Below are 27,571 nucleotides of genomic sequence, written 5' to 3'. Positions count from 1 at the left end.
TGATGGATTCATCCTCTTCCTTTCCAGTATCCAGGACTATGAAATCAGTAGGGATGTAAAGGCCTTCAACCTTTACTAACACATCCTCTACTTTACCATAAGCCTGTTTTCTTGAATTGTCTGCCATCTCTAATGAGATTTTAGCAGCTTGCACCCCATAGATTCCCAGTTTCTCTATTACAGAGAGGGGCATGAGGTTTATTCCTGAACCAAGGTCACACAGAGCCTTAAAGATCATGGTGCCTATGGTACAAGGTATTATGAACTTTCCAGGATCCTGTCTCTTCTGAGGCAGTGTCAGTTGATCCAGATCACTTAGTTCATTGGTGAACAAGGGAGGTTCATCTTCCCAAGTTTCAATGCCAAATAATTTGGCATTTAGCTTCATGATTGCACCAAGAAACTTGGCAGTTTGCTCTTCAGTAACATCCTTATTCTCTTCAGAAGAGGAATACTCATCAGAGCTCATGAATGGCATAAGGAGGTTTAATGGGATCTCTATGGTCTCTAGATGAGCATTAGAGTCCTTTGGTTCCTCTGAGGGAAGCTCCTTATTGATCACTGGACGTCCCAGGAGGTCTTCCTCCTTGGGATTCACGTCCTCCTCTCCCTCATTGGGTTTGGCCATTTTGGTTATGTCAATGGCCTTGCACTCTCCTTTTGGATTCTCTTCTGTATTGCTTGGGAGAGTACTAGGAGGGATTTCAGTGATCCTTTTACTCAGCTGGCCCACTTGTGCTTCCAAATTTCTAATGGAAGACCTTGTTTCTTTCATGAAACTTACAGTGGCCTTAGATAGATCAGAGACTAAGTTTGCTAAGCTAGATGAATTCTGCTCAGAATTCTCTGTCTGTTGCTGAGTGGATGATTGAAAAGGCTTGCTATTGCTAAACCTGTATCTTCCACCATTATTAAAGCCTTGTTGAGGCTTTTGTTGATCCTTCCATGAGAGATTTGGATGATTTCTCCATGATGGATTATAGGTGTTTCCATAAGGTTCACCTAAGTAATTCACCTCTGCTATTGCAGGGTTTTCAGGATCATAGGCCTCTTCTTCAGAAGGTGCCTCTTGAGTACTGTTGGATGCAGCTTGCATTCCATTCAGACTCTGAGAAATCATATTGACTTGCTGAGTCAATATTTTGTTCTGAGCCAATATGGCATTCAGAGTATCAACTTCAAGAACTCCTTTCTTTATAGGCGTCCCATTATTCACAGGATTCCTCTAAGAAGTGTACATAAACTGGTTATTAGCAACCATGTCAATGAGTTCTTGAGCTTCAGCAGGCGTTTTCTTTAGGTGAATGGATCCAACTGCAGAAGTATCCAATGACATCTTTGATAACTCAGACAGACCATCATAGAATATATCCAAGATGGTCCATTCTGAAAGCATGTTAGAAGGACACTTTTTGGTCAGTCCTTTGTATCTCTCCCAAGCTTCAAAGAGGGATTCACCTTCTTTCTGTCTGAAGGTTTGAACATCCACTCTAAGCTTGCTCAGCTTTTGAGGAGGAAAGAACTTGGCTAGGAAAGCCTTGACCAGCTTATCCCAAGAGTTCAGGCTATCCTTAGGTTGAGAGTCCAACCATACTCTAGCTCTGTCTCTTACAGCAAAAGGGAAAAGCATGAGCCTGTAGACTTCAGGATCTACTCCATTAATCTTAATAGTATCACATATCTGCAAGAATTCAGTTAAGAACTGAAAAGGATCTTCAGATGGAAGTCCATAAAACTTGCAGTTCTGCTGCATCAGAGAAACTAATTGAGGTTTCAGCTCAAAGTTGTTTGCTCCAATGGCAGGAATGGAGATGCTTCTTCCATGTAAATTGGAATTTGGTGCAGTAAATTCACCAAGCATCCTCCTTGCATTATTATTATTTTCGGCTGCCATCTCCTCTTCCTGTTCGAAAATTTCTGAAAGATTATCTCTGGATTGTTGTATTTTAGCTTCTCTTAGTTTTCTCTTCAAAGTCCTTTCAGGTTCTGGATCTGCTTCAACAAGAATATTCTTGTCCTTGCTCCTGCTCATATGAAAAAGAGAGAACAGAAAAATAATAATAATAGGGGTCCTTTTTACCACAGTATAGAGGTCCCAGTGTGAGTTAGAAGAAAAGAGGAAGAAGAAATTCAAACACAGATGGAAGAGGGGGTTCGAATTTGGGTGAGATGAAGTGTTAGTAGATGAATAAATAAATAGAGGGAGATGAGAGAGAAGGGGAATTTTCAAAAATAATTTTTGAAAAAGAGTTAGTGATTTTCGAAAATAGTTTTTGAAAAATGTTAGTAATTTTTTCGAAAATTTTAAAATCAAAAGTTAAAATAATTAGTTAATTAAAAAGAAATTTTTGAAAAAGGGGGAAGATATTTTCGAAAATTAGAGAGAGAGAGAGTTAGTTAGGTAGTTTTGAAAAAGATAAGAAACAAACAAAAAGTTAGTTAGTTAGTTGAAACAAATTTTGAAAAGATAAGAAGATAGGAAGTTAGAAAAGATATTTTGAAAATCAAATTTTTGAAAAAGGTAAGATAAGAAGATATTTTTGAAAACATATGATTGAAATTAGTTTTGAAAAAGATTTGATTTTTAAAATCACAATTAATGACTTGATTCACAAGGAATCACAAAATATGATTCTAAAACTCAAAGTTTAAATCTTTCTTAACAAGCAAGTAACAAACTTGAAATTTTTGAATCAAAACATTAATTGTTATTGTTATTTTCGAAAATTATGAGATAAAATAAAAAAAGATTTTTGAAAAATATTTTTGGAATTTTCGAAAATAACTAAGAAATTTGAAAAAGATTTGATTTTTCTGAAAAAGATTTTAAAAAAGATAAGATTTTCAAATTGAAAATTTGATGTTACTCATAAGAAACAACTTGATTTTAAAAATTTTTGAAAAAGTCAACTCAAATTTTCGAATTTGATGAGAGAAAAAGGGAAAGATATTTTTTTTTATTTTTGAATTTTTATGATGCAAGAGAAAAACAAGAAAAATGATGCAATGCATGAAATTTTTAGATCAAAACAATGAATGCATGCAAGAATGCTATGAATGTCGAGATGAACACCAAGAACACTATGAAGATCATGATGAACATCAAGAACACATTTTTGAAAAATTTTTAATGCAAAGAAAACATGCAAGACACCAAACTTAGAATTCTTTAATTCTTAGACACTAAGAATTCAAGAATGCATATGAAAAACAAGAAAAGACACAAAACATGCAAATTCAAAGATCAAACAAGAAGACTTACCAAGAACAACTTGAAGATCATGAAGAACACTATGAATGCATGATTTTTTTCGAAAAATGCAAGATGCACATGCAATTGACACCAAACTTATAACATGACACATGACTTAAACAAGAAACACAAAAAATATTTTTGATTTTTTATGATTTTCTAATTTTTTTGGATTTTTATTTTATATTTTTTGAAAATTATTTAGAAAAGAGAAAAATAAGGATTCAAAATTTTTAATATCAATTCCAGGAATCTTATGCTCTAAAGCTCCAATCAAAGGGTCAGGCATGGCTTAATAGCCAGCCAAGCTTTAGTATGTAACTCAGAGATGACACGTCTAACATGCCCTACAGTCGTATTAGACATGGCTTTACAGCCAGCCATGCTTCATGAAACACTAGAATTCATTCTTAAAAATTCTGAAGAAAAATTATATTTTTGAAAACATTTTTAAAAAATTTTTTTTTTTCGAAAACAAAGGAGAAAATTTTGAAAGATTTTTGAAAAAAATTTTGAAAATAAAAGGAAAAGAAAATTACCTGATCTGAGCAACAAGATGAACCGTCAGTTGTCCAAACTCGAACAATCCCCGGCAACGGCGCCAAAAACTTGGTGCGCAGAAATTGTGATTACACTTTGATTATGTAAAAATTCATCGCTCTTTCTTTCCCTGGTAATGGCGCCAAAAACATGATGCCAATACCCTGGTTCACAACTTCGCACAACTAACCAGCAAGTGCACTGGGTCATCCAAGTAATACCTTACGTGAGTAAGGGTCGAATCCCACGGAGATTGTTGGTATGAAGCAAGCTATGGTCACCTAGCAAATCTCAGTCAGGCGGATATAAAATAGTAATGGTGTTTTCGAAAATAATTAATAAAATAAGGATAGAAATACTTATGTAAATCATTGGTGAGAATTTCAGATAAGCAAATAGAGATGCTTTCGTTCCTCTGAACCTCTGCTTTCCTGCTATCTTCATCCAATCAGTCTTACTCCTTTCCATGGCTGGCTTTATGTGATACATCACCATTGTCAATGGCTACTTTCGGTCTTCTCTCGGGAAAATGATCCAAATGCCCTGTCACGGCACGGCTAATCGTCTGGAGGCATCACCCTTGTCAATGGTTTCATCTTATCCTCTCAGTGAAAATGGTCAACGCACCCTGTCACGGCACGACTATTCATCTGTCGGTTCTCGATCATGCTGGAATAGGATTTACTATCCTTTTGCGTCTGTCACTACGCCCAGCAATCGCGAGTTTGAAGCTCGTCACAGTCATTCAATCATTGAATCCTACTCGAAATACCACAGACAAGGTTTAGACCTTCCGGATTCTCTTGAATGCCGCCATCATTCTAGCTTACACCACGAAGATTCCGATTAAGAGATCTAAGAGATACTCATTCAATCGAAGGTAGAACGGAAGTAGTTGTCAGGCACACGATCATAGGGAATGATGATGATTGTCACGTTCATCACATTCAGGTTGAAGTGCGAATGAATATCTTAGAAGCGAAATAAGATGAATTGAATAGAAAACAGTAGTACTTTGCATTGATCTTTGAGGAACAGCAGAGCTCCACACCTTAATCTATGGAGTGTAGAAACTCTACCGTTAAAAATACATAAGTGAAAGGTCCAGGCATGGACGAATGGCCAGCCCCTCTGATCTAAGAACCAGGCGTCCAAAGATGATCAAAGGATCAAAAGATAATCCAAAGATGATCAAATACAATAGTAAAAGGTCCTATTTATAATAAACTAGTCACTAGGGTTTACAGAAATAAGTAATTGATGCATAAATCCACTTCCGGGGCTCACTTGGTGTGTGCTTGGGCTGAGCTTGAGTGCTGCACGTGTAGAGGTCTTTCTTGGAGTTGAACGCCAGTTTTTCTGCTAGTTTGGGCGTTCAACTCTGGTTTTGGATCCTTTTCTGGCGCTGGACGCCAGAATTGGGCAGAGAGCTGGTGTTGAATGCCAATTTGCGTCGTCTATTCTTGACCAAAGTATGGACTATTATATATTGCTGGAAAGCCCTGGATGTCTACTTTCCAACGCAATTAGAAGCGCGCCATTTCAAGTTCTGTAGCTCCAGAAAATCCACTTTGAGTGCAGGGAGGTCAGAATCCAACAGCATCAGCAGTCCTTCTTCAACCTCTGAATCTGATTTTTGCTCAAGTCCCTCAATTTCAGCCAGAAAATACCTGAAATCACAGAAAAACACACAAACTCATAGTAAAGTCCAGAAATGTGAATTTAACATAAAAACTAATGAAAACATCCCTAAAAGTAACTAGATCCTACTAAAAATATACTAAAAACAATGCCAAAAAGCATATAAATTATCCGCTCATCAATTCTGCCAAGGGGATAGGAGTGTGCATGATGTGTGAAGAGGTGTTGATGTGATTGGTCTAGGGTATTTGGGGAAGAGTATTATGGAGAGGTGTGAAGAGGTGAGAGAGTGAGTTAGGATAGGTGGGATCCTGTGGGGTCCACAGATCCTGAGGTGTCAAGGAATTCTACTCTCTGCACCTTTTTGGCGTTTAAACGCCCTATGTGTGCCATTTATGGTGTTTAACACCAACTCTGCTACCTTTTCTGGCATTAAACGCCAGGCTGATGCCCCTTTCTGGCATTTAACGCCCATCAGACACCCTTTTCTGGCGTTAAACGTAGTCTGTCTGCCAATTCTGGCGTTTAACACCAGCTAGATGCCAGACACCCTTTTCTGGTGTTAAACGCCAGTCTGGCTGTCAATTTTGGCGTTTAACACCCAGAATGCTGCCAGATTGGGCGTGAAACACCCATTCTACTATCCTTACTGGTGTTTAAACGCCAGTAAGCCTGTCCTCCAGGGTGCACTATTTTTAATGCTGTTTTTGATTCTGCTTTAATTCTGCAGTTGTTTTTATTACTTAATATGATCATCAACCTAAAAAAAACATAAAATAACAATGGAAAACAAATAAATATAATTAAATAACTTTGGGTTGCCTCCCAATAAGCACTTCTTTAATGTTAATAGCTTGACAGTGAACCTTTAGAGAGCTTCACAGAGACTCAAAGCTTAATGGTGGCCTCCCAACACCAAACTTAGAAGTTAAGTGTGGGGGCTCTGTTTGACTTTGTATTGAGAGAAGCTTTTCATTGCATCTCCACCATTGTTATTAGGTTCGGCCATGTCCTCTTCTTTTTCGAAAATTTTTGTAAGGTCCTCTATAGAGTGTTGTGATTTAGCTTCTCTTAGCTTCCTCTTCAGAGTCCTTTCAGGTTCAGGATCAGCTTCAACAAGATTGTCTTTATCCTTGTTCCTGCTCATATGAAAAAGGAAGAGAACAGAAAAGAAGAGGAATCCTCTATGTCACAGTATAGAGATTTCTTTATGTAAGTAGAAGAAATAGAAGAATGAGGTAGAAAGAGAATAAGAAGAATTCGAACACAGAGATTCGAATTATGAGTAGAAGAGAAGTGTTAGTAAATAAATAAAATAAATAGAAAGAGATGAGGGAGAGAGAGTATTCGAATATTAAAAAGAGGGAAAAGGAAATTTTTTTTTATTTAATTAATTAAGATAGAATTCGAAATTAAAAAAAATAAACTAAAATTAGAATTTAAAACAATTAGTTAATTAAAAATAATTTTGAAAAAGTGGTTAGTGATTTTCGAAATTAATGAGAGAGAGAAGTAGTTAGGTAGTTTTGAAAAAGATAAGAAATAGTAAACTATTTAAAATTAAAACAAACAAGTCATGTGGTTAATTGAAAAAGATTTGAAAATCAATTTTGAAAGGATAAGAAGTTAGAAAAAGATTTTTGAAATTAAATTTTGAAAAAGATATGATTGAAATTTATATTGAAAAAGATTTGAAAAGGAAATTAAAAAGATTTAATTTTTAAAATTAAAATTGATGACTTGACTAACAAGAAACTAAAAGATATGATTCTAAAAATTAAAGATTGAACCTTTCTTAATAGGCAAGTAACAACTTGAAATTTTTTTGAATAAAAATAATAAATGCTAGCAAAGATTTCGAAAATTATGAAATAAAATTGAGAAAAAGATTTTGAAATTTTGTTTAAAGATTTTTGAAAACATTAAAGGAAAAATGAAAAAGATTTTGAAAATTTTAAGCTATTCAAAAATATGAAAGAAAAATAAAAAAAGAAAGATTTCAAAAGATGGAATTTTTAAATTGAAATTTTGGCTTGATTAACAAGAAACAACTAAATTTTAAAAATTTTTGACCAAATCAAACCAAATTTTCGAAATTTATTAGTAAAATAAGGGAAAGATATTATTTTTGATTTTTTTGATTTAATGAAGGAAGAGAAAAACTATAGAATGACACAAAACATGAAAATTTAAGATCAAAACAAATAATGCATGCAAGAACACTTTGAATGTCAGGATGAACAACAAGAACACTTTGAAGATCATGATGAACATCAAGAACATATTTTTGAAAATTTTTTTAGAAAAGAAAGACATGCAAGACACCAAACTTAGAAATTTTTAATGTTTAGACACTATGAATTCGAAAATATACAAGAAAAACAAGAAAAGACACAAAACAAGAAAATTTAAAGATCAAACAAGGAAAATCATCAAGAACGAACAACTTGAAGATCATGAAAAACATATGATGAATTTTCGAAAACTTTAAGAAAATTTAAAAAGATGCAATTGACACCAAACTTAAAATTTGACATAAGACTCAAACAAGAAGCACAAATTTTTTGGTTTTTAAGGTTTTATTAATTTTTTGGTATTTTTTTCGAAATTATTTTGGGAAAAGAAAATAAAGAAATTCAAAATTTTTAATAAGAATTCCAGGATTCATGCAATGTTAGTCTAAAGCTTCAGTCCAAACATGTACAATCCCCGGCAACGGTGCCAAAAACTTGGTGTGGGAAATTGTGATTCACACTTTTCACTACTCCGCACAACTAACCAGCAAGTGCACTGGGTCGTTGAAGTAATACCTTACGTGAGTAAGGGTCGATCCCACGGAGACTGTCGGCTTGAAGCAGGCTATGGTCATCTTGTAAATCTCAGTCAGGCGGATTCAAATGGTTATAAGGTTTTGATAATTAAAAGATAAATAAAACATAAAATAAAATAAAGGTACTTATGTAATTCATTGGTGGGAATTTCAGATAAGCGTTTGGAGATGCTTTGTTACTTCTAAACTTCTGCTTTCCTATTGCCTTCTTCCAATCATGCGTGCTCCCTTCCATGGCAAGCTGTATGATCCTCTAGGATGAAAAATAATAGGTACGATATCTGCACGGCTAATCAATTGTCGAATTTATCGTCTCGAATGAAAAATACCAGGTACAGGTATCGCACGGCTAATCATCTGTCGGTTCTCACTAGCATCGGAATAGGATCTCTCTATCCCTTTGCACACTGTCACTGCGCCCAACATTCACAAGTTTGAAGCTCTTCACAGTCATCCCTTCCCAGATCCCACTCGGAATACCACAGACAAGGTTTAGACTTTCCAGATCTTAGGAATGCTGCCACTGGTTCTAGCCTATACCATGAAGGATCTAACCGCCAGACTCGGTTCATGGATTAGACACCCAAGAGAATATACCCCGGCTGTCGTCCAATGACTACATTGAACATCATGTAGACCGCTTGTAGTTGTCAGGCACGCGGATCTTGGCTAAGCAAGTAATGAAGATAGTGGGTGATTGTCATGGGTCACCCCTTCATTCTGACTTAACTAAATTAAGTACAAGAGTATATCTTGGAGAAGAAGTAAGCGTGACCTGAAAGGAAAATAATAGTACATGCATTAATTCATGAAGAACAGCAGAGCTCCACACCTTAATCTATGGGATGTAGAAACTTCACCGTAGAAAATACATAAGTGAAAAGAGGTCTAGGCATGGCCAAATGGCTAGCCTTTCCAAAGAGGTTCAAAGTATGATAGTCTATGATCGCCTCCCAAATACAATAGTAAAAAGTGCTATTTATATTAAAGTAGTTACTAGGGTATACAGAAAGTAAGTAACTAAGTACATATAGTGTAGAAATCTACTTTCGGGGCCCACTTGGTGTGTGCTTGGACTGAGAATTGAAGCTTTCATGTGCATAGGCTGCTCTTGGAGCAAAACGCCAGCTTGGGTGCCAGTTTGGGCGTTTAAATCCAGTTTTGGTGCCAGTTCTGGCGTTTTACGCCAGAAATTTTTGACTGGCTTTTAGCGCCAATTTGAGCCATCAAATCTCGGGCAAAGCATAGACTATTAAATATTACTGGAAAGCCCAAGATGGCTAATTTCCAACGCAACTGAGAGCGCACCAATTGGGCTTCTGTAGCTCTAGAAAATCTACTTCGAGTGCAGGAGTGTCAGAATCCAATAGCATCTGCAGTCCTTTTTCAGCATCTGAATCAGATTTTTGCTCAGGTCCCTCAATTTCAGCCAGAAAATACCTGAAATTATAGAAAAACACATAAACTCATAGTAAAGTCCAGAAATGTGATTTTTGAATAAAAACTAATAAAAATATAATAAAAAGTAACTAAATCATACTAAAAACTATGTAAAAACAATGCCAAAAAGGGTATAAATTATCCACTCATCAGACGCAGTCTCAAAATTAGCCAGCAGCAAACCAGGGGCCAATAATAGAAGCCTCATCCAGAAAAAACTGCAAAACCCGTCAATCTTAGAAGAAGAAAAAGTCCTAGCCATATCAGGTCAGGATCAAGGATGGATGACTCCCAAAACCAGCTACCTCAAATCAGAGATACTCCCTACAGAAAAAAAAGAGGTTAAGAGCTTAAAGCGGGAGGCACAGTATTACACCATCATAAACAACATCCTATATAAGAGAGGATTTCGACGTCCCTACTAAAATGTGTACCAACCACTAACACAGAAGAGGTCTTGGAAGAGATACACAGTGGCACATGTGGCAATCATCTCGGAGCTCGAGCTCTTGCCAAGAAAGTACTCCGAGCTGGATTCTTTTGGCCAACTTTGCAAAAACATGCTAACTTCCACATCGCCCCACCAGAGGAGCTCATTAGCATAACCTCACCTTGGCCATTTGCAAAGTGGGGACTCGACCTCCTCGGGCCCTTCCCTCAAGGATGGGGACAGGTCAAGTTCCTCATCGTAGGGGTAGATTATTTTACAAAATGGATTGAAGCAGAGCCCCTAGCCAATGCCACTGCACAAAGAAGTCGGAAATTTTTATATAGAAACATTGTCACAAGGTTTGGGGTTCCTTCCCCATTACCACGGACAATGGCACTCAATTTACAGACACATGCTTTAGAATGTTGGTAGCTGACTTAAAAATAAAGCACCAATTCACATCCGTAGAACACCCACGAGCTAATGGACAAGCAGAAGCAGCTAACAAAGTCATATTGGCTGGGTTAAAACAGAGATTACAGGATGCAAAGGGAGCCTGGGCTGAAGAGCTCCCACAAGTCCTATGGGCATATCGGACAACTCCACATTCCACCATAAAGGAATCACCTTTTTGATTGGCTTATGGAGTAGAGGCAATGATCCCAGTAGAAATCGAAGAAGGATCCCCCAGAATGATCTACTACAATAAAGAGGCCAACTCCCAACTCCAGAGGGAAAAGCTCGACCTATTTCCAGAAATCTGAGAAAGAACTCGGATCAGGGAGGAGGCATTAAAATGTCGAATGGCCTCAAGATACAATCGGAAGGTAGTACAGTAAAGCTTTGACAACAACGACCTCATCCTAATCCGAAATGATATCGGAACAAGTCGACCAGGAGAGGGGAAGCTAGTAGCTAACTGGAAAGGATCCTACCGAGTCACAGAGGTACTGGGAAAAGGCTACTACAAAATGTCCAAACTCGAAGGGCGAGAACTACCAAGGTCATGGCACGCCTGCAACCTAAGAAGGTGTTACAGTTAGGAAATTATAAAAGATCTTAGGACAAGGCGCACTCTTTACCTGAAAAGGTTTTTTAACGAGGTGCCAAGACTAGATCTGCAAACTTACCTGACTTAGAAGGGTAAGCACCCACATGTATATATATTTTTTGTCTACATGTCTATTTTTCTACTTGAATAAAGCTTTTCAGATTCTCTACAAAATCTCGCTATCAAAAACACATTAATCTGAATGCAAAAAAAAAAAGGACATCGCCCAGCTACAGGTCGGCAAGGTAAAACCCAAATTCACTGCCCGATCATGATGAAGAACGAATTCATCGTCCGATTTCGACAAAGGTCAGCAAGGCAAACACACCGCACGATTTCTACAAAATCGACAAGATGAAAATGCGATAAAAAATAGCTTAATGCCAAAAGTTATAAAAAGTAACCCATAAAAAGGGATTACTAAAAATAACTCGGACCGAGTGATAAACCCATATTTTATGACATATTTTGTGCTTAGTTTGAGTGATTTATTCAATCCTTCACCCACTTATTCATGTTAATTGCATGGTTTTACTTTCCCTTCCTTATTATGTGATGTATGTGAAAAACATGTTTCCTATGCTTTTTAATTAATTATTTTAATCACCTTTAATTCCATTCGATGTCGTGATTAGTGTGTTGAGTAGTTTCAGATCTTCTAAGGCAGGAATAACTTAAAGGATGGAAAGAAAAGATACAAAAATGGAAGGAAAGCACAAAACGGAGTTTCTGAAGAAATTGGCATCCACGCGATCGCATGGGCGACGCGGACGCGTGCCAAGCGCGAATCAACAGCGATGCGGCCGCATGACTGACGTGACCGCGCGCCTTAAGCAGAACGCACATGACGCGGTCGCATGACTGTCGTGACCGCATGGCAAGAAAAGCTCCGAATGACGCGACCGCGTGACACACGCAGACGCGTGATAGAGGCCACGCACCAGAAATTGTAGAAAACGCTCCCAGCGATTTTTGAAGCCCTTTTTGGCCCAAATCCAAGTCCAGAAGGCATAGACCAGAGGTTATGAAGTGAGGGAATGCCTCCATTCAGAGAGAGCTCGCTAAATTTTACTTTCCATAATTTAGATTTAGTTTAGAGAGAGATTCTCTTTCTATTTAGGATTAGGATTTAGGACTTCTCACTTTAGGAGTAACTTTCGATCCCAGGTTTTAATATTCCTTTACTTTAAGCTTCCCTTTTACTTTTATTCATTGCTTTAGTTAATTGTTTACTTTTATAATTGAATTTATGAATACTCCCATGTTACAGATTACTATTTTGAATTTATGTTATTTGAGGTATTTCAGTTTAATATCGCTTTCTTTTATTTATGTTACTGTCATTCCTAATATGAAGGCATTTTTATTTCGATAGATTTATCAAACTCCAACATGCTTGTCAATTGTTATCTTTGTTAATTTGAGCTTCAATAATCCCAATCTTTTCTTAGGAAATAAATAGGATTCGAAAATCAATTAATTAATCCCTTGACCTTCCTTTACTTTAGTAAAGGTTAACAAAGCGGAATTAAGATTCAGTTATCATCATCTTTGATAAGGATAGCTAGGATAGGACCTTTAATTTATCATACCTTGCCAAAAGCTTATTTATAGTCATTTATTTATTTACTTGCTATTTAAATTACTTGTTCTTCATTTACTTTATTTGTCATTTAAATCACTTGCTTCTCATCCTCTAAACCCCGATTTACAATCTTTATAGCCAATAATAAGAACATACTTCCCTGCAGTTTCTTGGGAAGACGACCCGAGGTTTGAATACTTCGGTTAACAATTTAAAAAGGGGTTTGTTACTTGTGACACCCAAAACATTTGTACGAAGGGATTTCTGTTGGCCTAGAAACTATATCTACAACGCGACTATTTTTTACAAATTCTTTACTAGCAAAAATCACGTTCGTCAAAATGGCGCCGTTGCCGGGGAACTGCAATCGTGTGCCTTATTATTGGTTATTGTAAATATTTTTCTTTTTACTTGTTTAGTTGTCTTTCTTTTTCCCCTCTTTATTTCTTTTAGCTACTATGAATTCTCACCCCTTTCGCTTTGAGTTTGGTTCTAATGTTGTTGAAAGGAATGAAAGTTACAGCACGAATATGCATCAAAGTCAGACCAATCAAGAATGGATGGAGCCAGGAGGATCTAATCAACCCTTCAGGCAACAACACCCTCCAAGATATCATGGACAACGACCATTCTACACTACAAACCCAGCCGATAGATATGGTGGACAACCTTGTAACTACCAACAAGCCCCACCCCGTGCCTATAGACCATTGGTGCACGAAATTGTGATCTCCAGGCTCGAACAATCCCTGGTAATGGCTCCAAAGCTTGGTGCTTTGATCTTAATTCATAATTGTCACAACTTCGATACAACTAACCAGCAAGTGCACTGGGTCGTCCAAGTAATACCTTACGTGAGTAAGGGTCGAATCCCACGGAGATTGTTGGTATGAAGCAAGCTATGGTCACCTTGTAAATCTCAGTCAGGCAGATATAAAGTGATAATGGAGTTTTCGAATATTATAAAATAAAATAGGGATAGAGATACTTATGTAATTCATTGGTAGGAATTTCAGATAAGCGAATGGAGATGCTTTTCGTTCCTCTGAACCTCTGCTTTCCTGCTATCTTCATCCAATCGGTCTTACTCCTTTCCATGGCTGGCTGTATGCAAGGGCATCACCGTTGTCAGTGGCTACATCCCCTCCTCTCAGTGAATAATATGCTCACACACCCTGTCACGGCACGGCTATTCATCTGTCGGTTCTCGATCATGCTGGAATAGGATTCACCCTCCTTTTGCGTCTGTCACTAACGCCCAACAATCGCGAGTTTGAAGCTCGTCACAGTCATTCAATCATTGAATCCTACTCAGAATACCACAGACAAGGTTTAGACCTTCCGAATTCTCTTGAATGCCGCCATCATTCTAGCTTACGCCACGAAGATTCTGGTTAGGAGATCTAAGAGATACTCATTCTAGCTTAATTCATGTAGAATAGAAGTGTTTGTCAGGCACGCATTCATAAGGGAGAAGGATGATGAGCGTCACACATAATCATCACCTTCATCACGTTCTTGGGTGTGAATGGATATCTTAGAAGCGAAATAAGATGAATTGAATAGAAAACAGTAGTACTTTGCATTAATCTTTGAGGAACAGCAGAGCTCCACACCTTAATCTATGGAGTGTAGAAACTCTACCGTTGAAAATACATAAGTGAAAGGTCCAGGCATGGCCGAGATGGCCAGCCCCCTAAAACGTGATCAAAGGATCATAAGGTGATCAAAAGATGCCTAATACAATAGTAAGAGGTCCTATTTATAATAAACTAGCTACTAGGGTTTACATGAGTAGTAATTGATGCATAAATCCACTTCCGGGGCCCACTTGGTGTGTGCTTGGGCTTGGGCTTGAGTGTTACACGTGCAGAGGCCATTTGTGGAGTTGAACGCCAGTTTCTGTGCCAGTTTGGGCGTTCAACTCTGGTTTTGGATCCTTTTCTGGCGCTGGACGCCAGATTTGGGCAGAAGGCTGGCGTTGAACGCCAGTTTACGTCGTCAATGCTTGGCTAAAGTATGGACTATTATATATTGCTGGAAAGCCCTGGATGTCTACTTTCCAACGCAATTGGAAGCGAGCCATTTCGAGTTATGTAGCTCCAGAAAATCCACTTTGAGTGCAGGGAGGTCAGAATCCAACAGCATCAGCAGTCCTTTTTCAACCTCTGAATCTGATTTCTGCTCAAGTCCCTCAATTTCAGCCAGAAAATACCTGAAATCACAGAAAAACACACAAACTCATAGTAAAGTCCAGAAATGTGAATTTAACACAAAATCTATTAAAAACATCCCTAAAAGTAACTAGATCCTACTAAAAACATACTAAAAACAATGTCAAAAAGCGTATAAATTATCCGCTCATCACAACACCAAACTTAAATTGTTTCTTATCCTCAAGCAACTAAAAATCAAAATAGGATAAAAAGAATAGAATATACTATAAATTCCAAACTATCAATGAAACAGAGCTTCAATCATATGAGCGGGACTTATAGCTTTTTGCCTCTTGAATAGTTTTGGCATCTCACTTTATCCATTGAGGTTCAGAATGATTGGCATCTATAGGAACTCAGATTTCAGATAGTGTTATTGACTCTCCTAGTTCAGTATGATGATTCTTGAACACAGCTTCCTTATGAGTCTTGGCCGTGGCCCTAAGCACTTTGTTTTCCAGTATTACCACCGGATACATAAATGCCACAGACACATAATTGGGTGAACCTTTTCAGATTGTGACTCAGCTTTGCTTAGAGTCCCCAATTAGAGGTGTCCAGGGTTCTTAAGCACACTCTTTGTTTTTGCTTTGGACCTTGACTTTAACCGCTCAGTCTCAAGTTTTCACTTGACACCTACACGCCACAAACACATGGTTAGGGACAGCTTGGTTTAGCCGCTTAGACCAGGATTTTATTCCTTTAGGCCCTCCTATCCACTGATGCTCAAAGCCTTGGGATCCTTTTTAGTTGCCCTTGCCTTTTGGTTTTAAGGGTTATTGGCTTTTTCTGCTTGCTTTTTCTTTTTCTTTCTATTTTTTTTTCGCCTATTTTTTTTTTCTTTTTTTTTTTCTGCAAGCTTTGTTCTTTGCTGCTTTTTCTTGCTTCAAGAATCATTTTTATGATTTTTCAGATTATCAAATAACATGTCTCCTAGTCATCATTCTTTCAAGAGCCAACATATTTAACATTCTTAAACAACAACTTCAAAAGACATATGCACTGTTCAAGCATACATTCAGAAAACAAGAAGCATTGTCACCACATCAATATAATTAAACTAAGTTCAAGGATAAATTCGAAACTCATGTACTTCTTGTTCTTTTGAATTAAAACATTTTTCTTTTAAGAGGGGTGATGGATTCATAGGACATTCATATCTTTAAGACAGAGTTACTAACTACTAATGATCATGTAATGAAGACACAAACACAGATAAGCACATAGAAAATGAAAAAACAGAGAAAGTAAGAACAAGGAATGAGTCCACCTTGGTGATGTCCTTGAGCTCTTCTATGTCTCTTCCTTGTCTTTACTGCTCCTCCTTCATTGCTTTTAGATCTTCTCTGATTTCATGAAGGATGATGGAGTGCTCTTGATGTTCCACCCTTAGTTGCTTCCAATAATTGTGTGGAAGAAAATGTATCCCCTGAGGTATCTCAGGGATCTCTTGATTTGCAGTCAAATGTTCTACCACTGAGCTATAGACCCTTGATGGAAGCTTTTGTCTTCCCTTTCCTCTTTCTAGAGGCCTCTCTGGCCTTAGGTGCCATCAATGGTTATGGAGAAAAACAAAAAAGCTATGCTTTTCACCACACCAAACTTAAAATGTTGCTCGCCCTCGAGCAAAAGAAGAAAGAATAGAAGAATAAGAAGATATGGAGGAGATGGATGGGAGTGTGTATTCGGCCATATGGGTGGGATTGGGTGGGAGAGAGATGTTGAATTTTGAAGGTAGTGGGTGTATGGATGTGAGTGGTAAATGGATAACAGAAGGGATGATCATGAATGGAAAGAGAGATGATGAGGTAGGTGGGGATCCTGTGGGGTCCACAGATCCTGAGGTGTCAAGGCATTTACATCCCTGCACCAAATTAGGCATGTAAAATGCCTTTGCACACAACTCTGGGCGTTCAGCGCCAGGTTGGTGCCTATTTTGGGCGTTCAACGCCCATTTGCTGCCATTTCTGGCGTTGAACGCCAGAACCATGCTTGTTCTGGGCGTTCAGTGCCAGGATGCTCCCATTCTGGGCGTTCAGCGCCAGAACTATGCTCTGTTCTGGCGTTTGAACGCCAGAAAGATGCTCCTCCAGGGTGTGATTTTTCTTCTGCTGTTTTTGATTCCGTTTTTAATTTTTTTGTTTATTTTGTGACTCCACATGATCATGAACCTAAGAAAACATGAAAAACAATAAAAATAAGAATTAGATACACATTGGGTTGCCTCCCAACAAGCGCTTCTTTAATGTCAATAGCTTGACAGAGGGCTCTCATGGAGCCTCACAGATGTGCAGAGCTTTGTTGAGACTCTCCAACACCAAACTTAGAGTTTGGATATGGGAGTTCAACACCAAACTTAGAGTTTGGTTGTGGCCTCCCAACACCAAACTTAGAGTTTGACTGTGGGGGCTCTGGTTGACTCTGCTTGGAGAGAAGCTTTTCCTGCTTCCTCTCCATGGTTGCAGAGGGAGATCCTTGAGTTTTAAACACAAGGGAGTTCTCATTCCATTGAAGGACTATTTCACCTCTGTCAACATCAATCACAGCTCTTGCTGTGGCCAAGAAAGGTCTTCCTAGGATGATGGATTCATCCTCTTCCTTTCCAGTATCCAAGACTATGAAATCAGTAGGTATGTAAAGGCCCTCAACCTTTACTAATACATCTTCTACTTGTCCATAAGCCTGTTTTCTTGAGCTGTCTGCCATCTCTAGTGAGATTTTAGCATCTTGCACCTCATAGATTCCCAGTTTCTCTATTACAGAGAGGGGCATGAGGTTTATACCTGAACCAAGGTCACACAGAGCCTTAAAGATCATGGTGCCTATGGTACAAGGTATTATGAACTTTCCAGGATCCTGTCTCTTCTGAGGCAATGTCAGTTGATCCAGATCACTTAGTTCATTGATGAACAAGGGAGGTTCAACTTCCCAAGCATCAATGCCAAATAATTTGGCATTCAGCTTCATGATTGCACCAAGAAACTTGGCAGTTTGCTCTTCAGTGACATCCTCATTCTCTTCAGAAGAGGAATACTCATCAGGGCTCATGAAGGGTATAAGGAGGTTCAATGGAATCTCTATGGTCTCTATATGAGCCTCAGAGTCCTTTAGTTCCCCAGAGGGAAGCTCCTTATTGATCACTGGACGTCCCAGGAGGTCTTCCTCCTTGGGATTCACGTCCTCTCCTTCCCTTACGAGTTCGGCCATGGCGCTTATGTCAATGGCGTTGCACTCTCCTTTTGGGTTCTCTTCTGTATTGCTTGGGAGAGTACTAGGAGGGATTTCAGTGATCCTTTTACTCAGCTGGCCCACTTGTGCTTCCAGATTTCTAATGGAAGATCTTGTTTCATTCATGAAACTTACAGTGGCCTTAGATAGATCAGAGACTAGATTTGCTAAATTAGAAGCATTTTGCTCAGAGTTCTCTGTCTGTTGCTGAGTTGATGATGGAAAAGGCTTGCTATTGCTAAACCTGTTTCTTCCACCATTATTAAGGCCTTGTTGGGGCTTTTGATCCTTCCATGAGAAATTTGGATGATTTCTCCATGTTGAGTTATAGGTGTTTCCATAAGGTTCACCTAAGTAATTTACCTCTGCTATTGCAGGGTTCTCAGGATCATAGGCTTCTTCTTCAGAAGATGCCTCTTGAGTACTGTTGGATGCAGCTTGCATTCCATGCAGACTCTGAGAAATCATATTGACTTGCTGAGTCAATATTTTGTTCTGAGCCAATATGGCATTCAGAGTATCAACTTCAAGAACTCCCTTCTTCATAGGCGTCCCATTACTCACAGGATTCCTTTCAGAAGTGTACATGAACTGGTTATTAGCAACCATGTCAATGAGTTCTTGAGCTTCTGCAGGCGTTTTCTTTAGGTGAATGGATCCACCTGTAGAAGTGTCCAATGACATCTTTGATAGCTCAGATAAACCATCATAGAATATATCCAGGATGGTCCATTCTGAAAGCATGTCAGAAGGACACTTTTTGGTCAACTGTTTGTATCTTTCCCAAGCTTCATAGAGAGATTCACCTTCTTTCTGTCTGAAGGTTTGAACATCAGCTCTAAGCTTGCTCAGCTTTTGAGGAGGAAAGTACTTAGCTAAGAAAGCCGTGACCAGCTTATCCCAAGAGTTCAGGCTGTCTTTAGGTTGAGAATCCAACCATAATCTAGCTCTGTCTCTTACAGCAAAAGGGAAAAGCATGAGCTTGTAGACTTCAGGATCTACTCCATTAGTCTTAACAGTATCATATATCTGCAAGAATTCAGTTAAGAACTGAAAAGGATCTTCAGATGGAAGTCCATGAAACTTGCAGTTCTGCTGCATCAGAGAAACTAATTGAGGTTTCAGCTCAAAGTTGTTTGCTCCAATGGCAGGAATGGAGATGCTTCTTCCATGTAAATTGGAATTAGGTGCAGTAAAGTCACCAAGCATCCTCCTTTCATTATTATTATTTTCGGCTGCCATCTCCTCTGCCTGTTCGAAAATTTCTGAAAGGTTATCTCTGGATTGTTGTATTTTAGCTTCTCTTAATTTTCTCTTCAGAGTCCTTTCAGGTTCTGGATCTGCTTCCACAAGAATGTTCTTATCCTTGCTCCTGCTCATATGACAAGGAAGAATGGCCAGAAAAATGATAATAATAATAGAGATCCTTTATACCACAGTATAGGGATCCCTTTGTAAGTAGAAGAAGAGGGGGAGATAAAGGATGTGATGTAAAGGAAGAAACACAACTGTGAGGATTGGAATGTGAGATGGGATGTTAGGACATGAATGAATAAATAGAATGAGATGGGGGAGGAATAATTTTCGAAAATTATTTTGAAAAAGAGTTAGTGATTTTTGAAAATTGTTTTTTGAAAATTGTTAGTATTTTTTTTCGAAATTTTTTTTTTATATTGAAATAATTAATAAATTAAAAAGAAATCTTGAAAAAGGGGAGAGATATTTTTGAAAATGAGAGAGAGAGAGTTAGTTAGGTGGTTTTGAAAAAGTTAAGAAACAAACAAAAAAATAGTTAGTTAGTTGAAACAAATTTTGAAAAGATAGGAAGTTAGGAAGTTAGAAAAGATATTTTGAAAAGATATTTTTTTGAAAAAGAAGGAAGATATTTTCGAAAGTGAGAGAGAGAGAGAGTTAGTTAGGAGGTTTTGAAAAAGTTAAGAAACAAACAAAAAGTTAGTTAGTTAGTTGAAACAAATTTTGAAAAGATAAGAAGTTAGGAAGTTAGAAAAGATATTTTGAAAAGATATTTTTGAAAAAGATAAGATAAGAAGATATTTTTGAAAAGATATGATTGGAATTAGTTTTGAAAAAGATTTGATTTTTAAAATCTCAATTAATGACTTGATTCATAAGAAATCATAAGATATGATTCTAGAACTTAAAGTTTGAATCTTTCTTAACAAGCAAGTAACAAACTTCAAATTTTTGAATCAAAACATTAATTGTTTATGTTATTTTCGAAAATTTGATTAAAAATAAGAAAAAGATTTTTGAAAAATATTTTTTTTTTGAAATTTTCGAAAATAACTAAGAATTTTGAAAAAGATTTGATTTTTGAAAAAGATTTTGAAAAAGATAAGATTTTCAAATTGAAAATTTGATTTGACTTATGAGAAACAATTTGATTTTCAAAATTTTTGAAAAAGTCAACTCAAATTTTCGAATTTGATGAGAGAAAAAAGGAAAGATATTTTTTTGATTTTTGAAATTTTTATGAAAAACGTGAAAATTATGCAATGCATGAAATTTTTAGATCAAAACAATGAATGCATGCAATAATGCTATGAATGTCAAGATGAACACCAAGAACATTATGAAGATCATGATGAACATCAAGAACACATTTTTGAAAAATTTTTAATGCAAAGAAAACATGCAAGACACCAAACTTAGAATTCTTTAATGCTTAGACACTAAGAATTCAAGAATGCATATGATAAACATGAAAAGACACAAAACACAAAAATCATCAAGATCAAACAAGAAGACTTACCAAGAACAACTTGAAGATCATGAAGAACACTATGAATGCATGATATTTTCGAAAAATGCTAGATGCATATGCAAGTGACACCAAACTTATAATGTGACTCAAGACTCAAACAAGGAACAGAAAATATTTTTGATTTTTATGATTTTCTAATTTTTTTGGATTTTTATTTTATTTATTCGAAAATATTTGGGAAAAAGGAAGCAAAAATTCATAGTCCTCAATCAAAATCCTGGGAATTAGACATGGCTTAATAGCCAGCCAAGCTAAAACATGTTATATGGGACACTAGAATCCATTCTCAAAAATTTTGAAGAAAAATATATTTTTGAAAACATTTTTATTTTTTTTTTTTCGAAAACAGATGAGAGATTTTTGAAAATATTTTTGAAAGATTTTTGAAAACAAAACGAAAAGAAAATTACCTAATCTGAGCAACAAGATGAACCGTCAGTTGTCCAAACACAAACAATCCCCGGCAACGGTGCCAAAAACTTGGTGGACGAAATTGTGATCCTCAAAGTTAGTCTCTTTGTATTTGTATGAAATCAAAAATACCCCAAAGAGATCATGGTGTAATGAATTGGGATCTTAATAATCCCTGGTAATGGCATTTGAATTCACAACTCCATTCAACTAACCAGCAAGTGCACTGGGTCGTCCAAGTAATACCTTACGTGAGTAAGGGTCGAATCCCACGGAGATTGTTGGTATGAAGCAAGCTATGGTCACCTTGTAAATCTCAGTCAGGCAGATATAAAGTGATAATGGAGTTTTCGAATATTATAAAATAAAATAGGGATAGAGATACTTATGTAATTCATTGGTAGGAATTTCAGATAAGCGAATGGAGATGCTTTTCGTTCCTCTGAACCTCTGCTTTCCTGCTATCTTCATCCAATCGGTCTTACTCCTTTCCATGGCTGGCTGTATGCAAGGGCATCACCGTTGTCAGTGGCTACATCCCCTCCTCTCAGTGAATAATATGCTCACGCACCCTGTCACGGCACGGCTATTCATCTGTCGGTTCTCGATCATGCTGGAATAGGATTCACCCTCCTTTTGCGTCTGTCACTAACGCCCAACAATCGCGAGTTTGAAGCTCGTCACAGTCATTCAATCATTGAATCCTACTCAGAATACCACAGACAAGGTTTAGACCTTCCGGATTCTCTTGAATGCCGCCATCATTCTAGCTTACGCCACGAAGATTCTGGTTAGGAGATCTAAGAGATACTCATTCTAGCTTAATTCATGTAGAACAGAAGTGTTTGTCAGGCACGCATTCATAAGGGAGAAGGATGATGAGCGTCACACATAATCATCACCTTCATCACGTTCTTGGGTGCGAATGGATATCTTAGAAGCGAAATAAGATGAATTGAATAGAAAACAGTAGTACTTTGCATTAATCTTTGAGGAACAGCAGAGCTCCACACCTTAATCTATGGAGTGTAGAAACTCTACCGTTGAAAATACATAAGTGAAAGGTCCAGGCATGGCCAAGATGGCCAGCCCCCTAAAACGTGATCAAAGGATCATAAGGTGATCAAAAGATGCCTAATACATTAGTAAGAGGTCCTATTTATAATAAACTAGCTACTAGGGTTTAAATGAGTAGTAATTGATGCATAAATCCACTTCCGGGGCCCACTTGGTGTGTGCTTGGGCTTGGGCTTGAGTGTTACACGTGCAGAGGCCATTTGTGGAGTTGAACGCCAGTTTCTGTGCCAGTTTGGGCGTTCAACTCTGGTTTTGGATCCTTTTCTGGCGCTGGACGCCAGATTTGGGCAGAAGGCTGGCGTTGAACGCCGGTTTACGTCGTCAATTCTTGGCTAAAGTATGGACTATTATATATTGCTGGAAAGCCCTGGATGTCTACTTTCCAACGCAATTGGAAGCGCGCCATTTGGAGTTCTGTAGCTCCAGAAAATCCACTTTGAGTGCAGGGAGGTCAGAATCCAACAACATCAGCAGTCCTTTTTCAACCTCTGAATCTGATTTCTGCTCAAGTCCCTCAATTTCAGCCAGAAAATACCTGAAATCACAGAAAAACACACAAACTCATAGTAAAGTCCAGAAATGTGAATTTAACACAAAATCTATTAAAAACATCCCTAAAAGTAACTAGATCCTACTAAAAACATACTAAAAACAATGTCAAAAAGCGTATAAATTATCCGCTCATCAACCATCCTCTCAACATAACCTCGAACCACCACACTCACAAGCTTCTCTTCACCATTCGCCACCATACGATCCTTTCCTACCCCAGTTCCAATCCAATCACCCTCAGGCACCACCACTTCCCTATATTTCATGTCCAAATCCATCACCCCGGGAATCAGAGGTTCGCCTCAAGGCAACAATAAATAGACTTCAAACATCCATTCGACAACTGGAGCAAGCAGTAATTCAATTAGCTTCTAGACGCGCGAACATTCAAGGACCGACCACAGCCCCATGTGGACAGTCTAATGAAGAGCGTAGCATGAAGGAGACACTAGAAACTCCAGTGGACAAGACAGAGAATGAGTTCGTATTAGAACAAGTAGAAGAAGCTGTCATTATACAAGAAGAAGAGTTGGTTGAAGATCTAGGAGATCCTGAACCTCCATGGGAATCCAGAGTTGAAGAGAAATCCGTCAAGGACATTACAGTTAATGCTATGGAGGATAGCGCACAATCCCCAAGGCAAATCGTTTATAAAGAATCAGACGGAATAACAAGAAGCAAATTCTCTTGATGATGATAGTCACAAGTCAAGTTTTCTTAGTGATGAACTTGCATCCGCAAGTGAATTCTCTGAGATCGAAGTATCTTCCCCAAGTGAATACAAAGATGATGCGGAGAAAGATTTCTCTCAACCTCCAATCTATGACTCGAGTGATGAGAAAGACATAGAAGACTTTGACCAGGGTGATGATGCATTTGAAGACCCTTGCAAAGAAGTGGAGGAATTCACAGAAGATTACCAGGGAGCAGAACTTACAGAACCACTGGAAACACCTATCCCAAGGCCATTACCACCTAATACAAGCTTCAAGTGGGTACAATCCTTAACCTTTAACTTTACTTTTTCACTTGAATATGGTTTGCTTGAAACAGATGGCCAGCTTAGAGCTCTCTGCGGCTTTAAGAGTAAGAGGGAAATAGCTCGTGCTCAGAGCTGGTGCACAAGGTTCAATAAGGTTCCACGCTTCAACTTGAAGTGCACGAATTGGTATCATGTTCAATCGAATGGATCATGGAAAACGTTTGGTTACCATGGTGAGAATCTACTTTCTAAACCGCCCGGATGGAAACATGTAGATCAAGACGGAGGCGGATCTAAAAACAAGGCTTGGGATCCTGGAATCTATTTTGACATTCGTCACCCCGGGAGCCTGACAATCTGTTTGAAGCTGTTCAGAAGCTTTACATGCCTAGTTTGGGACCCCGGAGGCTATTGGCATTCCAAGCATTAGTGGAGATTTCTAGATGAATTTAAACACAAGCCACTATAACAGGAAGCCCTTTCAATGTCCAACTTAAGGACTTTAACTAAAAGTGCTAGGTGGGAGACAACCCACCATGGTATGATCGTTCCTTTTACACTTTTAATTTTATTTAGTTTTGTTTTTGAGTTTTATTTTATTTTATTAAACCTAGGATCATGCATAGCATTCACATTAATCATTAAATTCTGCATTTTTCATGCGTAAAAAAAAAGGGTGCGCGATTCGACCGCATCACCCATGCGATCGCGTCAAATGGCGAACTACACTTCCCACGCGACCGCGTCATCCACGCGGCCGCGTGCCCTGGAGATTGGCGTAAACATCCAACGTCCAGAAAGTTAGGCTGGAATCATGCGGTCACTGTGCGTTTCGCACAAATGGCCCACGCGATCGCGTCACTCACACAATACCAATCCCACGCGACCGCATCGCATGGATTGCACGAACACCCCAAAAGAGACAGAGAGTTGCGTTGAAACGATGCTGGATTCGTACGTTTAGCACAAATTCCAGCGACGCGATCGCATGCCCCATGCGATCGCGTCATTTACTCTTTTTGCCCTCCGCGCGATCGCGTCATCCACGCGATCGCGTCAACCACCTTTTTCGCTCCAGCCACGCGACTGCATGCCCCACGCGGCCGCGTGGATTCAAATTATAACCCCCCAGGTCACGCAAAACCCTATTCTCGCACCCCCCTGAACCCCACCCCCTTCCTTCTCTCCTCCTCCAAACCACAACCACCACCCAGCCACCACCGCGCCACCACCCAGATGCCGCCGCCACCCACACCCCTCCCTCCTTCCCCCTTCTTTCTTCCTCTTTCTTCTTTCTCCCTCCTCCTCCGCCACTGCTCCCCTCCGCGCCACCACCCACCGCCGCCAACCGTCCCAACGGCAACCCCCCTTCCACCAGCAACACCACCCCTTTCCCACCTCCCTTCCCCTACCCCCATTACCCTGTCTTCCCCCTGCCCCGAATAGCCGCGCCGCCGTGCCCACCACCCCCAGCCACCTTTCTGCCTATTCTCCTTATTCGGCCTTCCAGGTTCCGCAACACGCAATCCCTTTTATCCATTCGTAGTTATTCTTATTTTTCCATTTATATTCATGTTTAGGCTAGTTAGATATGCATGTTGTAGTGGATTTAGGTTGCTAGGTAGCCTAGGATGTGGTTAGTGGATTTAGGTCTGTTTACTTGCACTATTCATGTTTCTATTTTATCAAATTTGCAAATCTGTTGTTGCTGTGATCTTGTTCGTATGCTGTATTTCTTGTATATTGCTGCTCTTTACACTGAATTTTCATGTTTATATTCATTATATGTAACTGCAGCTTGATTTTTTTTAATTCATATGAACTGTTTGATTGCTGTTTATTTTCTAGGAAAATCCAATTTTAGCCGGAATGCTGCCCAAATTTCTGTAAACTATTTTTGACTTTCATTTATGTTTTGGTTTTGGAATTTTTAACTTTGTTCTCCACTGCTTTAACCAAACCATTCCATGAATGCCAAGGCAGGCTTTCTTATCCCTTTTGATTTCCTGGTTCCTAAACTGCAATCTTGATGTTTGATTCCTATTTTTGCTTTCTCTATCTCTATTTGAATCATCATCAAACTGTTTTACTTGTTTGGATATGAGTTACTTATAGCTTCTACCTGTGATTACTTGTTACTTGGACTATTTTTATTATGCCTCTCACTTTAACCCATTTTTCTCTAACTCACTAATTTTAACTCTAACCAACCTAACCTTTTCAAAACTTCTTTTTTTGGCTTTTCTTTCACTTTCTTTTAACATTCTAACTAAGGCATGATGTTAATCTTTCTATTTAACATGCATTCAATTACATTTTGGATTGTGAACACTTCTTTTCCGATTTTTCACTCCTATACAATCTTAAATACACATCTACTTAACTCATATTCATTATCCTATTGCTCCTTTGCCATTTTGTGTTTTCTTGTGATTATTTTCCTATTTGCTTTCCTATTTTTATATATCATGGTTTTCTGCTTTACAGAATGTCTGCCAACCATAGAAAAGGGAAAAGGCAAGGCCACTACTGACAAAAGGAAAAGAGGAGAAGCCTCCATGTCTATCATAGATCTCATGCATGACGCCTTCTTGCGGGAGAAAGCCTTTACCCCGCAGGAGAAGGCTGACCAACTACTTCCCGCTAATGACCCAGTAAAGTTTGCAAACCGATACTGTGAGCTGAAGTATCCGGTGTTTGCAAACTCCAGGAACCTATACCTGGAGCGAACTTTGAAGATCCCAGAAGAACTCCAGCAATTTACCTCTGATCAAATCAAACAAAGAGGCTGGTTCTTTCTGGAGAGACCTCTGACTGAGGTTAATACATCTTGGGTTAGAGAATTCTACTGCAACTACTTTAAAACTTCCCTAGATGCAGTGAACCTCAGAGGGAAGCAGATTCTGGTTACTGAGGAGGCAATAGAAGAAGTTCTGAAGCTTCTGCCTCGGACTGATCAGACAGATGGCTATCAAAAAACTGAGGAGGATATGCGCTTTATGCGTTTTGACTGGGATGCAGTCAAGGCCCAGATCGCCCTTGACCCGTCAGTTCCTTGGATCATGGGTCAGAACACCACCATGCCCAAGGGGATCAAGCGGATTTACCCGAATGATGAGGCTCGGCTATGGCATCAGATATTCAGCAACTACATTATGCCGAGTACTCACGAGACTGAGATACCAGCCGCTATGAACACCCTCCTATGGTGTGTGATGGAGGGTAAGGACCTGTACCTGCCACGCTTTATCCGGCACTATATGGCCAGGGTCCACATCCGAGGCACTCTTCCCTTTCCCTATCTGGTTGCCCAGCTGGGCCATCGAGCTGACGTGCCATGGGAGGATGCTGATGAGAGGCCACCTGCTGCAGAATGCAAGAAGATTATCCCGCACAGCAGGAACTTTCTGGCCCTGGGCTACAGACCTCCATTCCTTACTGCCACTGCTGACACAGCCACACCATCCGCCGGCCCCTCCTCCTCTACCGCTGCACCATCCACCCCTGCCACCACCACTGCACCTCCACCTGCCACAGAGCCTGTCTATCA

The 27,571-nt window shown here is 38.8% G+C and overlaps 2 non-coding genes across 2 annotated transcripts; both read left to right on the top strand.

Moving 5' to 3' along the window:
• The first annotated feature begins 1,390 nt into the window (after positions 1-1,390).
• LOC112768521 (small nucleolar RNA R71) lies at positions 1,391-1,498 on the top strand. The gene has a single exon (XR_003185938.1). It is a non-coding gene; the product is annotated as a small nucleolar RNA R71 (small nucleolar RNA).
• Positions 1,499-18,952: 17,454 nt separating this feature from the next.
• LOC112768292 (small nucleolar RNA R71) lies at positions 18,953-19,060 on the top strand. The gene has a single exon (XR_003185728.1). It is a non-coding gene; the product is annotated as a small nucleolar RNA R71 (small nucleolar RNA).
• The last annotated feature ends 8,511 nt before the right edge of the window (positions 19,061-27,571 follow it).

The sequence above is a fragment of the Arachis hypogaea genome, chromosome 17, assembly GCF_003086295.3.
Source record: "Arachis hypogaea cultivar Tifrunner chromosome 17, arahy.Tifrunner.gnm2.J5K5, whole genome shotgun sequence".
Lineage (NCBI taxonomy): Eukaryota > Viridiplantae > Streptophyta > Magnoliopsida > Fabales > Fabaceae > Arachis > Arachis hypogaea.
The sequence above is the reverse complement of the archived record's forward strand: the minus strand, read 5'-3'. Positions and strand labels throughout refer to the sequence as shown.